Genomic DNA, 17,482 nt, shown 5'->3' with positions numbered 1-17,482 from the left:
GAGAACTCATCTGCAAGTCACCAGAAGTTGGTTCTTTCTGAAATCCACACAGCTGATTTCAGGTGTTACTCAAACAAGGTTTCCCTGGATGTAAGACAGGGCCAGGCTTGAGATCCGGACCAGCAGCAGTTTCTTTTAGTGCATGTACAGTAAAACAGAGACAGAAAAACTGTTCAGAGCTGCAAATCAAGCACCTGCTTATTGCTGTGTGTGTTCCAGCCACCCTCCAGCACGGAGACAAAGAAGCCATTGGGACCACATTCCTACATCACATTTCTTATTTTGCCAGACAATATTCACGGGGGTCTGTTTCTCCTCTTGTGCAGGCTGGCAAAATGTTAAACAAATATTTTTGAACTGCAAGAGGAACTGACATTTTAGGATATGAAAACAAGGAAGAAGGGCACTAATTTGAGGACCTCCAAGGAACAGCATGCATACAAATAATAATAATTAAAAAATGGTGACTTTATAGTTCCACTTAGTTATGTTTTTTGAATAAGCAACTCGATAGCTTAGTTAGTGGACACGTTAGCAACTTCCGAAGCTCTGTGATACAAGATCAGACTCAGATTCTTACAGCAGTCAAGAGCAACAGCAGCACAAGAAATAGAACAGGTTTCAAGGGATATACGGATTGAACATATTGTCAGTCTTAGAGATAAACGTGGTTTGACTGAACAATAGAAGCATCAGGACACAGAAGTGCAAATATAATTATCTGGTTTACTTTTGTAACACTTTTGTTTGTGGTGAGTGCAAGATTTCCTTTACGTTATGCAGACCCATGCTGACAGGCACTCTTCTCTGAGCACGTATATTACTTCACTACCTTGCAGACACTGCTTTAAAGTTTCCCCTGTGTTTTAAGAGCAAGGATTCCTCCGTGACGGTCTCCATCCCCTTTCTTAACTCTTTCTAGTTTCTGTGTATCCCGCTCCATACCATCTGCCGAGGTACAAGGCTTTACAACTATAATTGCCTGGTCATCCCTACCACTACCTGCAGATCCTCTCCTCCCATCCCTCTGGTCCTTCTGCTCCCTCGTAGCCTTGAATCCATCACAAACCTCCACAACTTTCACCCAATGGGTCAAGTGTTTTGCTTTGATGTTGCCTTAGCCAAGACAAGGAGATAGCAACACACACATTAAAGAAAACCCCAAATAGCCAACCACCAAAACAAGACACTCCTTGGATGAACTGCTCCAACATAGAGCAAGGTGGAGGATAAACACAAACAGATGTTACTCACAGCGCTTATAACTTGTCTGAAAAGCTCTATGATCCCACTGTGACAAAAGTGATATAAACTCTGAAGTCTGAAAACTCTGAAGGGACTAAAGTCAGACGAGTGCATTAGTACTACATCCATTGCTGTGTATGAAATACGCTTAAACTGCCTGAAAATGTACAGCCATTGACAAAAAGAGAAACCATCAGCAAACTACTTCGCAGTGTCTGCTCTGTGTTTCTTCTTGTCATTTATGCATTTACTGGTCTAGCCTGGTACCAGACCTGACACACTAATAGGCAGCTTGAACCAAACCAACCGCTAGTCAAGTCCAGGGAAGAATACACAAACCCAGCAGCATTCTGAAGCTCCCTGCCACATCACCGTCCGCAGTGTTCCTTAGAAAGGGAGCAGTCAGGAAACTGTCACAGGCACAACTTTTCACGCTGTTTTTTGGCAGTGTAAAACTATGGAAGCCAGAGATTGAGACTAATACAATCTAGTAGATCAGAAATATCACGTACGAAGCCTGCTTTTACAGAGCATCGACATTTGTCTTCCTTTGCTTTTGTACATTCCTCAGAAGTAATTTGCAAACCCTCAAAGCTTCTCGTGGGTCCGACACAAAAGGCTCTGGGTTAAGATTGTCAGTGATGCAGGCACCCTGCATGCAGGCTGATATTTCCAAAGAGGCTTTGCAAAAAGACACGCAAGGAGACCCATGCAGTTATGTTCAAAGAGCAGGTTTTGCCCTGTCACTTCATCATACAATGGATTTGATGCTTTTAGGACCAGCTTTTTTGGGCCATACTCCAAGCTTCTACTAGCAAATTCATTAGAAAACTGGGCAGCTAAGGTTATTTTTTGATTATTTTTAAGAGCGTGCACTCACAATGGACTCACAAGAGTCCAGCCATCACCCTCAACTCCATACCCAGGCTTTAGTCAAAGAGCAGAGATGTGTAACTCGGGGAAAAAACAAAAACACCCCCTGTCCCCCCAAACAATGGCACTTGAGTGCTCCAGCGAAATAAACAGTTTGGGGAAAAGGTTAGCAAGAGTTTACGCTAGACTTCCCTATTTCCTAGGGACTCTGGCACAGCTAAAGCAGAGCAAAGGCTGTATTTTCCAACTCAGCGATCAGTCCAGTGATTTCAGCGTCTCACAGGCTGGATACAGCATTTCTCACTGCTGACAAAAGTTAACTGTGCACCTTCAAAAAGATGCTGCCAGTGGAGTTTGTCCAGAGTACACTGGAGTATCTACTATTACTCTACTATATTACAGTGATGATAATCTTGGAGTCAGTAAGACGGCTGCTTTGGTCACAGATAGTGTTACCGTTATCTCTAGGCAGCTTCTTCCAGCAACAGCTTGATGTTGGGAAACACCTTGAGGTTCGGGTACTTTAATCAGAACCTCTTCAAGAAGACAAGACGCTCTCACAGAAGACACTGCATGGGCTACTCACGGAACTAGCTGTAGGGGAACATACCCACAAGCAGACGGTGCAAGAAAAACCTCCCTACAAGGAGAAGTTTTCAACTAAATCCTAAAATCGGTTTATGCCCTGAAATACAGGGATTTATATAGCTTGTAAAGCTTTCATTTCATTTGCTATTAATTCTGGAGATTCTTGGTATCCATATCAAATTTCTAATCCTTTTCTCAAATCCCATAAGCCAAGCACTCTTGGCTTCCACGATGTTTTGTGGTAATAAGTTCCAGAGTTTAAGGCACTGCCTGGAATCCAAGCACAGGGCTGGGAATCTGGCATTCCTGGCTCTGCCACCACAGCCACTCCCCACCGAGTGGAAGGGCAGTAGCTACGGATGATGCAAGAAAGTCCAGGTAGCATCACACATTTAAAGAAAAAAAAAAAAAGAATAAAGAAAATTGCAGGTAGGGTGAATAATAGAAACCGTTTAAAGGCTGGTACACGTTTTTCAGGAGTGCCTGCATGACTTCAATGCCCAAGTCATTTGGGTACTTTTGAAGTTCTTACTCATGTTCTATTTCTATAAATTTCCAGTTACTCTCATGTTATGCACACAAACCCTTCTCTCTTGAACCCACATCTAGAACCAGAACAGTGCCAGAATGGGATATGATTTGAGCCTGGCCACTTTGTCTGTACTGCTCATGAGTCTCAGAGACCTACGTGAGGACGAGGAAAGCTGTTCCTGATATGTTTCCCTTTCAATTTTCTTATTTTTTTTTTAAACATAAGCATGAAAATCAAACATCTTGCCAAGTCGGGCCATCACCAGCGTAAAAGTATTAGTTTATTCTAGTGCTTTTCTCTTCCTCCTAAAGCTGTCACCGGCAGGAAGACAAATTAGTCCTTTAGTTTATGCTTACCATAAACAACCAAGGCAGTTTACTACCAAAGCCTCTAGTCACGCCGAAGTCAGTAATCTATGGAATATACACATCATGACGTTTGGGTACCACTTGTAAGACGACAGCCTCCTCAAGCTCCCGCTACAGCTGAAGGGGAGAGCCAGGTTAACCTGGCAGCAAAGCTAAGCAGAGCCTACAATTCGGTGCAATGAAAACTTCCTTTTGTCAAGTATTGGTTCCTTCGATTCTAAGGATTCACTGACCTGTTCCCACAAGTCTTCAGGATTTCTGGAAATCCACGGTCACATCACGCTTCCCAAACTCTTTCCCCGTTCAATAAACGAACTTGGTCACAGGAGATGTCTCTGTAACAATGAAAAGCACGGAAAAAACCTCATGCATCCACGTATTAACCCGGCTCTGGGAGGCCCGCGAAGGCGCAGTGCGCTGCTCGCAGCCCTACCTGCGGCCACTCTTGCTCTGCTTCCTGATGCGCGAGGGGTTTTTTGTTTTCCCACAGCAAAGCGAGCGCCGGATCGCGAGGAGCATCAGCGGGACCCAAGATGAGTCTGCAACTGCCTCGTCGGAGCAGAGCGATGTCCCCGGGCGGGACCCGGCGGAGCAGCGCGCTCTTCTCGGCTGCAAGTACAAGTGCGGCTCTGACCCCCCGAGCTCCCCGCCGGCTCCCCGGCGAAGGGGGGAGCCGCTCCCGCTACCCGGCACCGCCAGCCCCGCAGCCGCATCCCCGCCCGCTGCGGCGCGACCCTCCGCGGGGCGCGGAGCCCCCTCAGCCCCAGCCCCTACCTCGGCGGCTGCCGGGGCTCAGCCCCAGCCCGGCCCCGCTGCGGCGCCCGCGCCTCCGCCGCCGTTTAAATGGGCAGGTTGGGGCCCGGCAGGGAGCATGCGCTGCCGCGGGCGGAGCGGGGCCGCCGGGGGGGCTCGGCCGCCCCGGGCCGCCCCCCGCCGGGGAGCGCAGCTCCTCTCCCGCGGAGCGCCGGGGCCGAGCCCCCCCGAGCCCCCGCTCCGCCGGGGCGCTCACCATGCCCGGAGCCGGTCCCGCTGCCATCAGCCTCGGGGGCTGGTCAGCAGCGGGACCGAGTCACTCAACGCAAATAACTTGCAATTTAAAAAAGCCCTGTGCTCTTCTCCCCCCGCCCCCCCCCCCCCCCCCCCCCCCCCCCCCCACCTTCTTTCTGCTCGAGAATTACCCACAATATGAATAGTTTCTTGTTTTGTTTGGTTTTACTAATCTATTCATTACTTGTAATTGCTTGGATTGTATGCAAATGGATTCCATGCTATGGGAAGCTTGTGACCTGGCCCCTGGACATTATTCATGGTTGATGACTGCTTAAAATCACATGGCGTGTGCGTGCGTGTGAGGGAGGGAGAGAAACAGAATATATATGCTTATACAGAGAGATCTAGACATTGTATCGGTGCCTAACAATAGCTGAACAGAAGAGAGCTGAGGAAAAATTAATGCTCTTATTCATACCTACAGCCCTCGAGATGAGAACCCTTAGAACAGCCTTTCTTAAACATCTGCATCAACAAATACCGTTTTTTTGTGTGAACACTCATGAGCAGAGGATAGGAAAAATGAGACAAGAATGCAGTTGACAAAAACAGCTGTTCTTAAATTAATGTTTGCAAATGCTTGGGCCAGTTCTTCAGCTGATAGGTCATTGAAAGACTTATGCTAGTTTATACTATTTAAACATTTGCCCTTCTGTTTTGCAATGTATTCATCTAGCTCTACTAGTTGCAGAAGCATTATAAAGATGCAGTTATTTTTAATCTTCACAGCGTCCCTCCTTTGAACAACTTTGTACCTCTCAAGGTCAAAAATCCCATTTCCATGTCACATTTCAGCTTGGATCAGCAGGATAGTCTTGTTTTCACTGTGAGCAGCTGTTCCCTCCCAAAGTTTGCTGAAAGGACTCACCCTACACGGAAAAAGCAGAAAAGCACCTGCATTTGTTGTCACTTGAACTGATGAGAACTCACTCACTGGGGTGGCTGACAAGGAGAAATGACACTGCTGTTTCCTGCAAAAAGTTTTTTGGCACTCCAGATGCAGCTAGGAACTCACAAAAAAACCCCACCAAAAACCAACAAAAAACACTGAAGAGCTAGGCTATGACTTCAGCTGGCGAAGTGCCAGAGTCCAATTTTGGGTGGGGAGAACAGCCCCTGTTTTCTAGTCAGGGAAGTTCACAAGCAATTAAATAACTATTAGTGCTGCTTTTTTTCCTCTCCCGCACTGGAGCTATGACTCTCCCCAGGTGGATTCCCGAGTGCTGTGCCTGCACTGAGCTCGAGGAGCTCGGCATTGCCCGGCTCAGTGGTTGGATTAGCAGCAGGAACTCGAGCTTCCCATCTTCTATTCCCAGCTCTAGCTCTGACTCACTGTGTGATCTTGGTTCAGGCACAAGCAGACAGTTTAAAAAAAAAGAAATTGCAGGCTGTGGTGGTGGGTACTCCTGGATGTCACTAAGAGGAGGCTCTGCTCGTTTCGCTGAACACCACAGCGCGCTGGCACTGCTTCAACAGGGGAGTTCTGCGAAGCTTTGCGAGTCAGAGCAAACCAGCAGCTCCACATATTATCTATTCTATACTAACAACAACAGGAGACAGGGCAGGTCATAAGAGTCTTGCTTATTACTCTAAAAAATCATGAGATAGATGAACACTTACAGTTCCATGCCAATAACTCCTGGAGACGGACAGGGTTTGAGCCTCTCAGAAGTGGTGGTCCAGACCAGAGGCCAGGGAACTTCTGTTGCTAACAGGCAGGTCACATTTTCTAGATTTACCAGACAGACAGTGGGTTTAACTATGGCTTAGTGGGAGATGAAATTCTGAGTCACAACAAAGCAAATTAGGACAACCGAGACTGCTACATCAAATACTAGTTCATTCATGCTTCACTTAAATGCCTAGCACATATGACCAATGCCCTTCAATTGAGGCACTATAAAAGTTAGGTGCTACTCAAATATTTCAGCCTTCCCATCTCTCATCTCATTTTCCCTTCAATAAAGCAGTGATAACGATATTTACGCACTCTGACAACCACTTGGCAACTTGCTGATCAAGGCTCCAGTTGGTGCAATGTATCTTTATTGCAATAATCTCCTCAAACTCCAGCCACCCTGCCCCTCCAGGAAAAGCATTCATGGGTCCAGCTGCAGGTAAACCCAGCTCTAGTTCATCCCTCTTCAGCAAGGTATTTTCACACTTAGCTTAAAGCACACCTTCATCTCACCTGGCTTCTGCTGTACAGGACTAGATCCGTGCTGAACTGCTACGTCTCGTACTAATTCCTGGTACAAGGAACACACAGGGAAGCCTGAGCTCTTCTACATAGTTTTTCTTTGCACAGCTTTCGCCCCTTCCTCTCCACAACACCACTGCTTTCATTTACTGCCTCCTGCTCATGACGGTTAAATTCTTTGGAACAAGGCCATGCTTTTTTCTAAGCTGACAGCAAGGTACTAGTCCTGCATAGATAAAGAACAAAACAAAAAAACAACAAAAATGACTCCCCTCTGGAGGAATAAGCACTGGAAGTTACAGCCAGAGACTTACATAAAAGAGACTAAGGTGGCAGCGTATCAGGGACAGCACTTGCATAGCTGTGAGCAACCACAAATTTGAGTTTCATGGTCCCCAACGCAGCAGGGACAGCTGCAAGGGCTGCTTTCCCCCTGCACTCACTCCCTCTCACCAGCTCACGCACCTACACAGTGTCTGAGTGCTCATTTCCAGAACACCGATGCTTGCCTCGAGGGCTTCAGCTGAGGCCTTCCAGGGTCATTTCATAAACGTTACCAGGGGGAAAGAAGGCACATGTCACCATGAGAAGTAAAACACAGCCACACAGTGGTAGAACTTCCACTCCTCCCTGCTCAGGGCCTCCTTCCTTCCACTACAGCTTTACAGAACTCGCATTTACCAGACGACAACTCCCCACAACTGAGCAAGACCAAAAGAACAGGCATTTCCCAAGCCTTCTTACACGCTCCTGTAACTCATCCACCAGCCAACCAAGGATTTCAGAGCACGTTCTACGTTTTCCTGTTGCAGGGCTCCACGCTGACAGCTGCTGAGGATCCCAGACCTGGTTCCCACAAGCACTTTGGCAAGGGCCCAGTGGGATCTTTTGTGGGATCAGCAACTGAAAATTTAGACCATATACTTGAGTACCTAACCATGGCAATAAGAGCCTGACATTGTTTATACTACTGGTGTCAGTAGATCCAGTCCTGGGCTTATAAATGGACCTAGTCATTTTGCTGAAGTAGGACTAGAAGGTTCAGAACATTGCCGGATTGAGCCATCATGGGACTCTGCAAATTAGATTAATTTATCAAAAGGGGGAAATACAGAGTCAACTGCCATCTCAGCTGTTCATGCCTGATTAGATCATAGCATAGATTTGCCCTGGTCTTATCTAAATCTCATGTACCCAGCCACGTGGAGCTCGTGGTATCTGCTAGAATATTGACAGGGGTTAGGCACCATCACAGGTGGCAAATAAAACAAGGAGGCACAGAGCAGGAGACCATCTCAGCCTCACCCTAGGCGCAGGGCACGCTGTGACAGCTCAGACTCTTCTGCTGCAGCTACAGAGAATGCACAATCCTGATCTCCTCTACAGACCTTAATCTTGCTGCACAGAGGGATTTCACGGACACTCTGAGTTGCTCTGGAAGCCACAACAGCCCCAAGTTGGCCAAAGGTAGCTTTAAGCCCATTTTGTGCTTAATTACAGAAAACGCGAGTCCTGAACTCGGGCTGTCGGTGTCTGCTGACTCACAATGCAAACCTTTCACTCTCTGTAAGCCGAGAAAATAAACCCGTCCTCAGCACCCCACCCAGGGAGGTTAGGAGCGACTATTTACAGAGTACTCAGATACCAAGGTGGAAAAGGGTTAGAGAAATGCAAAGTAGAAACGTACTTTGGGGGTGCCTAGTGCTGTTGCCTCGAGAACAAAGGTAGGAATTCATGCTGGATGCTCGGGGCTTTTAGAAGGATCTTTCCTGCCATGCTGACAGCCCCAGACCTCTCGTGCCAGTTGGGAGTGATGCTGCCAGAAGATGGACTTTGTATAATTGCGTCTAATGCACCTTTAAAGAGAAAAAGCCACTAGAACAAACAAAAGCAGCGCCCGGCTGCGCAGGCTGTTTATACTTGAGGTAGCCAGAGCTGGCGGCTGCACTTTAGGGCTTATCTTCTCTCTCTTTCTAAACAGGAAATGTATTTTTGTCTCAAGCATTTCAGGAGAAGCCACTATGCTAAAACTTGCAGAATGTGAGGTGCCAAAAAAGAGCATTTCAACTCCCTCACGAGACCTGAGACGGGGTGGGTGGGTACCCAGAACAGCAGAGCTACCGCCTCTAACCACAACGCAAGGAGCGTCGCAGGGCCGGGAGGGCCAGCTCTGCTGAGCACCAGTGGTCTCACATCCCTTGATTTTCCTACAGCTGATGGGTTGGAAGTGGGGCTGCCAGATCAGCTCTTGCGTGTGCAAAAACTGCCACAGTCGGCAGAACCAACAAGGGAGAATCTGGGGTAGGGGAACTACAGAAATTGCACTTTCCCTGGCAGGAGGGGTTCCTTGGTAGAGGCATTACCTCTGGCTGGAGTAGTGCCAGGATGGAAGGTGCCCGTTCCTGAAGGCTGAAGAGAACAGCACACGTTCTTGCTTCCTCTCCAGCAGCAAACCAAAGCTGCAACATCCCCCTGGTTTACTATCTCCTTGCTTAGCGCCGTCATCCCCAACTAATGGTGCAAGCAGCTGGTCTAAGACTGGAGGGGGGACACAGCATCAGCACTATACTGGCTTTGCACAATTTTTAGCTCTCACAGTTTTGCCAGAAGTTTCACAATATTTAGTCTAAAAGCACTTGGAGTCATGAATCCAGCGAGGTGAGGGTTTTTTTGGGTTTGGTGGGGTTTTTTTTAGAGAGAGATCTATTTCCACATCTTTTGGTTGGGGAGAAAAGCTTAGAAACATGATTGGCCATAAACTGTCAACATCAGAAGGCAATTAATTTTTTTTTTTAATTGGGAGTCTCAAGACTTAAACAATCTCATGATTTTTGAGACTCTGCAAAGCCTTTCTCATACTGGAAGGGCTGGATTTGGTTAGAGAGAATTCCGTGTTTGGTAGGGAGATGGGGTCACTGTGTACCACTTACTGGATTCCAAGGCCTTTGCAACCAAGCAAACAAACTTGCTCCCTCGTCAAAATCCTTATTGATACTGGAACAGCTCCCACTGTTTGCCGCTTAGCGTCAACGTTACTGTCCCTGCAGGCACCGCAGAAAGAAAGAAGCTGTCCGTGAAACTGAGTATACGTGTGTTACTAATCCGGGTTTGAAATCCGGGCATATCTGCTATATTTACAGAGTGCAGGACAAACATTTTAGCATTCCCCCTGCTGTTCCCTGGGCCGCATTCTTAACCTCTGCCTCTTCGAGCCAACCTCCTTTCCCCGTACGCAGCATCACGTGCTCAGTTGCCTTCCCGGCCTTCCAGGATGTAGCCAGAGTTTTGAACTGTGCCACCCGCCAAGCAAGCTGGGGCTGCCCCTTGCCCTGCCAGGAGGACACTGCAGAACCTGGCAGGGAGGAACATCCTTGCTACGAACGTACAAGGAGAAATGGCCAACTACAACAGCAGCACAAAATCCAAACAGCTTCGCTAAGGGGAGGTTCAAGAGGAGCTGAACAATGGTTCTGATGAATCCTCTTCCCCTGCCTTGCTTTGCATTTTTTTTTTTGCTGTCACCTCCAGTGTGCAGGTAAGCCCAAGCTTCCCCTGTGTAAAAAGGAAGCACAGCTCTGTTTCAGTCCCCTGCCTGACAGCAGCCACAGACTCCAGGAGTGCAGGCTCCAGCTCTCTGAACCTCTGGCTAGCGTGAACTTTAATCCTTAGGATTGCACAGCCGTGCTCCCCACACCTGGCCTCTGCCCACAGCGAGCTCTTTAACCCTCTGCACCCCAAGGACAGCCAGGCGCCACTGAGGAAGACCACTGTAAAGATAAGGATCACTTTGCACCACCTTGTTCTACAACCTACAGTGCACCTCTGATACCACCCCACCTCTCCTCCCCTAATACATCACTCCTCACCCACCTCAGTCCTAAAATGAGGCAGGGAAGAATTTCCCAGTCAGTGCCTTCAGCGACAGCCCAGTAGGTGCCAGGTTAGGAAGGGTCCCACTGATCTCAAGCTTTCCTCACCAGAGTATTAGGTAATTGCTCGTATCCTGCCCACTTCCTTCCCACACTTACCCCAAGGGGGTAAATTTTATCTCACTGCAGCTCCGAGTCACATTGCCATGGGGCAAAGCAGACAGCTCTGGAGTCAGTCATATTTCCAGCTCACAGGGTAAGATTTGAGGGTCTTCCTTGTGAAACAGCCTATTTTGATTCAAATCTGGTTACAGAAAGCTGCCTATGGATTTAGCTCCTTCCCACCCTGCATGTTTGGTACCTGCAACTTAAAGCTCCTCTCTGCCGTGCTGCCCTTTAGTTCTGCTAAGCTAGAGACAAAGCAACGGATTTCTTTCTGGTTCGGGTGCCAAGGAGACTGTCAGCTCCCATTCAGTCTCCAAGCCATTCCCTGCAACGCATTTGCTCAGCCACTTGCAAATGATGCTCCCCATGAGCCATCCAGTCGATTTCCCAGGACAGCTTCAGCCACAGCACTGGCCATGGGACCCTGGGACATTAGGTAGGTAACAGATGAAACCAGGGGCCCTGGTATGCAAGAGGCTGATGACCTTGACTGAACAATAACTTACTGATACAAGTCCCTCTTGAACAAGGGCAGCTAGATGAAAAAGCAGGTCTTGCTGTTTGTTCCAGTTGGGGGCCATCTCATTTCTTTAATGAAATTCTACTTATTTGCAAAGGGACATTAAAAGTTCCAGTTCCTTAAATAAAGCAGGGCCTAAACAATGAGAAATGTGTTCTTTGATTATGAATCCAAACCCTTTCTCCAGGCAGTACCTAATGCCATAGCACTCAGATCCACACTGGAGGTGTCCCAAGACTTGTTCTGACAGTGCCCTTGGCTTTTCTGCCCCACTCAAATTTTTTTCTTCCCATCCCTGCTTCTCTCACATAGCCACAACTCCTCCAGTCGATGTCCTTAGCTTCTGCCATCAGCAAGCCCTGCTGCTTGCACAACAGTTCTCAGCTTTGCCAGGGAGTTTTGTGCACAACTTGGAGTCAATTCTTTCAGAGTAATTCTTTGGCTCCACCACAGGCTTTCAGCCTGCCATACTGAACAAGGCCTGAGCTCCCAGCCTGAAGGAGCTGTAAGGAAGTTATATATGTCTAAATATACATTTTACAGTCTGAGATCAGACTCCATCCATGAGGTGAAGAAGTATGCATTGTTGTGGATATTGCTAGAAGGAAGAGATTTCCAGGGTTATTTGCTCCAGCAGCTCAGCTGTTAAGAGCAGTAATAAAGGCAGAGAACTGCCACAATTCATCATTATTGGATGAAGCAGGAAACCTGAAACACAATAACTATAAAATATTTACAGAAACCACCCCAGCCATATTTGCTGAAAAAGAAATTTCTTGTCAAACCAGTTGATCATGAATAATTATCTACGAAACTTCACAAGATCAAAATTTCCCTTTTCTTAACTATTTTATTATACAATTGATGGGCAGATATTTGCTTCAGGTAAACAACATGCACCCTGTTTATAGCACACAGTGCAAATATTTCCCAGCATGTTTATTCTGAAATACTTGTACTGTACAGGCAGGAAGTGATTGCAGAAGACAGACACCCAAGCTATGCTCCTTTCCAAAGCACTGGTTGGAAGCAGCTGTTAGATAAGCTGCATCTTTGCTGGATGATGAGTCCTGCCTTAGAGGAACTGAGATAGTAGAGATGGAGAAGAATGAGGCCATACACCTGTCTGTAAAGAAACATGAAAGTGATCCTGTAGGATTGGGAGAACCTTGATTCTATTTCATTAATTAAAAAAAAAAGGGATCATCAAAAGAATAAGAAGAGTGTTTTCCATTCAAATCTCACAATGATGGAACAGGGCAAACATTGCTGTCTCATTTGCTTACCGTCATCCCAGGTTTCTGTGTCTTCACAGGTCGTGCCCTTCTCTCCCTTTAATCTCTCTAAAGCTATTTTTCTTTGTGTCCCGCCTCTCTAGAATTTTTATTGCGATTCGCAGCACCAGGAGTCAGGAAGGAGGTATTCTAGAACCAGCCAATGCATCAGCTCCTTTGCTTCTGCTATTCCCCAACAAAATGAAAAATAGTGAGTGATAACTTTGCAATTAATTCACTTCCTAATCAGCCTCGCTATCTTAAATCCTAGGGATGACTTTGACCTGAACGTTAAAAATTGTTCCATGATGAACCCTACCAGACATTATTAGTGACAATTCTGTGTCACTCCCAGCCCCAGCAGCTCAGGAGACTTACTAAGGGGTCACTGGCATTTAACAAATCACTTGTTTAACAAAGGAAGAATGGGAGAATTGCCTGGGGTCAAGACACACAACCATCACTGGAGACTTTCCCCAGCAGTGGTCCTAGACAGAGTTCCCCCTTTTTCCATATGGTAGAGTGAGTGCTCAGATTTGATGTAATGAGCACTGTCAGAATGGGATCAACTACAGGGGATGATCTATTACCACACACACTCCCCCCTGCCTTATTCCGTTTTTTGAAGGAGCTGAGAAACCTCTTCTGGAGTGGATTCAGCTGTCAGTTGCTTGATTTTTATAGGGGAATTTTTCTCTTGCAGAAGCCTAAACATGAGAGCTGGAAAAGATCGGGCAGCCTTGCACCAGAATTAACACAGGACTGCTCATTACCATGCGCTCTCTACAGCAAGGCAGCTCAGAAGTCACCAGCTGATAGGCCATGGCCACTTCTCAGTAAAATTCAGAAGGAACATCTTAAAGTGCTCCAGCTGTGTACAGAGACAAGACACATGCTGAGAGGGGCACATGATTCAGCACCCAAGTCAGCCTCATGAGGACAAGTCTCCTTGAGGGTTTCTCCTTTTCCTGACTTCTATACAGCATTTCTCAACTTTTCTACCACATGAGCCCCAGTTACAAAGAAAGACAGCAGCTTCTCTCTCATTTAGCTGTAGCAAAAGGGTAGGGCTGCAGGGGTCTGACATCAACTCTGCTCCTCAGTTAGATGGAGATGATTCCCAAGAACACAAGTAATCTATTTCAACTGGCTCCCCCCCCCCTTTTTTTTTTGTCAGGGTAACTTCAGATCTATTCCAAGGAGGAATGTGCTGTAACTAGTAGCAGGTTGAATCCAAGTTTATTATCAAGGCTCACTACACCCCAGGACAAACTTTGTCTACACTAAGAAGTTTTTAACCTGCTATGCAAGCATAGCCCCCTACAGCAGATGGAACACGTGCCTAGAGATGGCATTTCCCACCTCTTCCTTGTTGTAGGTCCACATACTTCAGAGAAGCCTGGAGATCAAAGGAAGTTTTGAGAAATGTTGCAGTATCAGTGAGGAAAAGGAGGTGCCAGCTTTTTCTATTTTATTTTTTTTAAAGTATGTTATGCCAACAGCTATTCTGCCCATGCTGCCAGATAGACCAGGTTTATGTTTAAAGCTTGGTTATTTGTTTTGGTGTCAGCAACACCTTCAAGCATTTAAAGTCTTGGGAATTCTTGTTTATTTTAATTAGTACAGTGTTCTACCATCAGATCAGAGAACTGGTCTCTTCCTTGTTGGGTTTGAACTAAAACGACTGAATGTGCAAAGAGAATAATTCCCTACAGCCTGCTTCCCACGCCGCACTCGTCAGGCACACTGGTCTCAGTCGCTCTCTTTCCAGCCACATGGAGCACTGCTGCTGGGCATCTACGTGAAGTTGCACCTGGGGAAGCAATACTAAGAAGCAGAGAGCTGTCCTTCAGCCAGGCAGCCTTGCCAGGGGTCAAGAGAGCTGGCTTCTCCTCCCAGATTGTCTCAGGGTCTAAGCTGTAACATGGCTTGGGCCCCTCTTAAAGGAGGCTTCATAGTTTCTGTGCTCACCTACGCTCAGCACAGCCGTCTGGCAGAAATCTCACCAGTGGAAGGCAGTCCATGAGTTTAAAGCAGACTGAAGACGTATTTCTGGAAAGAAACAAATATCCAACAAGCTCACCTTAGATCTGAGCCAAGATAGCAGTATTTAGCACTCATATAACAACTCTCTTTTTCAAAGTGATCTACTCACATTAGAATATTTATGTTTGCAATTAACTGACTTGGGAAAATGAAATATAAGAGGTAACACAAGTTGTTAAACTCTGCAACTTGATCTTTTACACTTAAAAGCCCTTGGTGGTGTGGGAAAAAGGAGTTTCAGGAGTGAGAAGAAGGACTTGCACCCAAGGACATTTTCTTTTTTCTTTTTCCTTCCTTTTTCTTTTTCCTTCCAAAAGAAGGAAAGGGAAAAATATTTAAAAACTCATTTAAGTGGTATTATGCATTTAAAGGTGCAAAACCAGTTTAATGTGAATGAGACTGAAAGAACCTGAGTCATTTCCAAATGAGACCTAGTTTGCCTTTGAGAAATGTGTCACCTCTTAGTTTAAAACTAATGTACTGAGCTGTTTCTGGGAATAGAAAGAACTGTTTCAAATGTGGTATCATAATCAGCAGTGAAGTAAAATTAAAAAAATACCAGCCAGTTTAGGGAAAAAGAAATGATGGCTCCATATAATAAATAGGATTATACTCAGACTATTCCTTCCATCCATTCATTTCTCAGGAAGTGAAGCAGAAACAGGGCATGCTTTAGGAGAGGCTACAATAATATCTTCTTTATAAAACATTCAGAAGACCATTTAGAAAAAAAAAAAAAAAGAAAATTCAAGCAGAAAGAGACAATTTGTTTAAATATCAGTACTAACTTCATCTCACGAGAAGGACCGAAGTTCTCAGACATAAAACACTCCAATTAATCAAAAGTGTTTGAAAATGTTTGTAATGAACAAAGCTAACAGACCCCACTGTTAAGGAAAGCCACTGACTGATAATGCTAACCAAAACCTTCTAACAAGGCCAACTGCTTAGTTAGAAATGCTTAAGGAAAAAAGATAGTGTGACAACAGGACATTTATTGCTGCTGGAACCGTTATCTTATCTACTCAAAACACAAATGTTATTCAACCTGAAAGACAAGAGATTATTCAAATAAAATACCAGTCTCTCTTCAAGCTACAGAATTTGCAAGCGAATAAAAAGCAAACCCTTGACTATAACCCAAAACGTATCATTTTGAAGGGTAAATGAAATATTATTGAAGAGACAGAACAGGAAATGGCTTTGACTTTGTGCAAGATTCTTTTCATTTGTTGTCCATCAGAAAACATGCACACGCAGGTGACCAAACTGCAACCGTTAAGGCCAAGGGCTGAATTTGACCTAGAGACTTTTATTCAGCATTGACTTTAAGAAGGAGCTATCCCTCACTGGTCTGTTTCATTCATGGAGGGAGAGTGCATTCCAATGCTTCCCCACAGTGGGATAACAGCACTTGAACTTGACCTATATCTATGGAAAGAGGAAAAAACCCCAAAACACACAAAACCATTTCCTGGTCTACATAAAACTCTGAAGCTGGAGAAGTGTGTTAGCCCAGGATGTGGTTATGAACTAACAAGCAGCACTCCCAGATCAAATTCAAGTTTAATATATCACGTTGCTGATGTTTAGTGCTTTTCAATCAATGTGCAATGAAGAGACACCTCTCAGAGCTCTACCTTCTCCTGACCCTGCACCCCCAGGACAGCCTTTGTACCAGCTCCACAGGAGTTTAGGTTATTAGTGATATCTTTCTATACTTGATTTATCATATTGCACAGTACATAGACCCCAAATACCAGCAAAAGAAGTAAAAATAACCTGGTCACTTTGTAGTTTGCTGCATCAAAACTATACCTAAAAATATGCTTTTAAAGTACAGGGAATTTGCTGGGAAATCTCTCAATTTCCACAATTTTTCCAGGTTTCCTTCAGCATGTGAGATGGGCAAGAACAGAACAGCAGCTCTTTACATCACCTTCATCCCACTTACTTACTCTTTCAAGGCGACCTATAGGGCCCAAACAAGCTGTACTGCAGAAAACAGATCTGATCTTGAATTCCACCTTTTCACTTTATTTTCACCCTATAACCAAATACTACCAAAAGAAACACAAACAGGATATTCCTGAGGCAAAATTCTTTTAGATTAAAACTTGACAGCTAGTATTCTTTGCCAAGGGAATCTTATCCCTCACGGTTTGGCAGCGTTTGCTGTAGTTACAACACCCTATGCATGTCCACTTCTCAGATGCACATCCACTAAATGTGAAAACAAATCACTTGTTTCTGGTATTAATTCCCTCCAAATACTACTACAAAGCCAATAGGAACTTTTAACTTATGCTGGCAGAGCATCTGCCTACAGGACTGAGCAGTCAGTAACTACACTGGGTTCAAAAGAGCAATACTAAGGAGAAAAGCAGTCAAAGACTAGTGACTGTAGGGAAGAAGAGTAGCTCTTGGAAAAGAGTTCACAGATCCTCATAGTGTACCATTTCTTAGAGCAAGTAGTGTTTACTTCTGGGGACAAAAGAAGTGCCACACCTGCTAACTGCTAATTAATCCTAAAACTGAAGGAGTGTAGCAATACCTGAAGGTAGCTCTACAGCTGCTCCAGATAAAGAATCCGTGTCAAGACTGCGGTATATAACTGCAGATGCCACAGCAGTGAGGTAGAAATACCTGTTGAGGTTAATTGGCTGGTGTGTTTAAAAAGAAAAGAGAGGAATGCCATAAGCTGCATCATTAAACCACTCTATTCCAGAAGCCTGGAGCATCATCAACAGCC

This window comes from Nyctibius grandis, chromosome 27 (genome assembly GCF_013368605.1).
Source record: "Nyctibius grandis isolate bNycGra1 chromosome 27, bNycGra1.pri, whole genome shotgun sequence".
Taxonomy (NCBI): Eukaryota; Metazoa; Chordata; class Aves; order Nyctibiiformes; family Nyctibiidae; genus Nyctibius; species Nyctibius grandis.
This window is presented reverse-complemented; position numbering follows the sequence as displayed.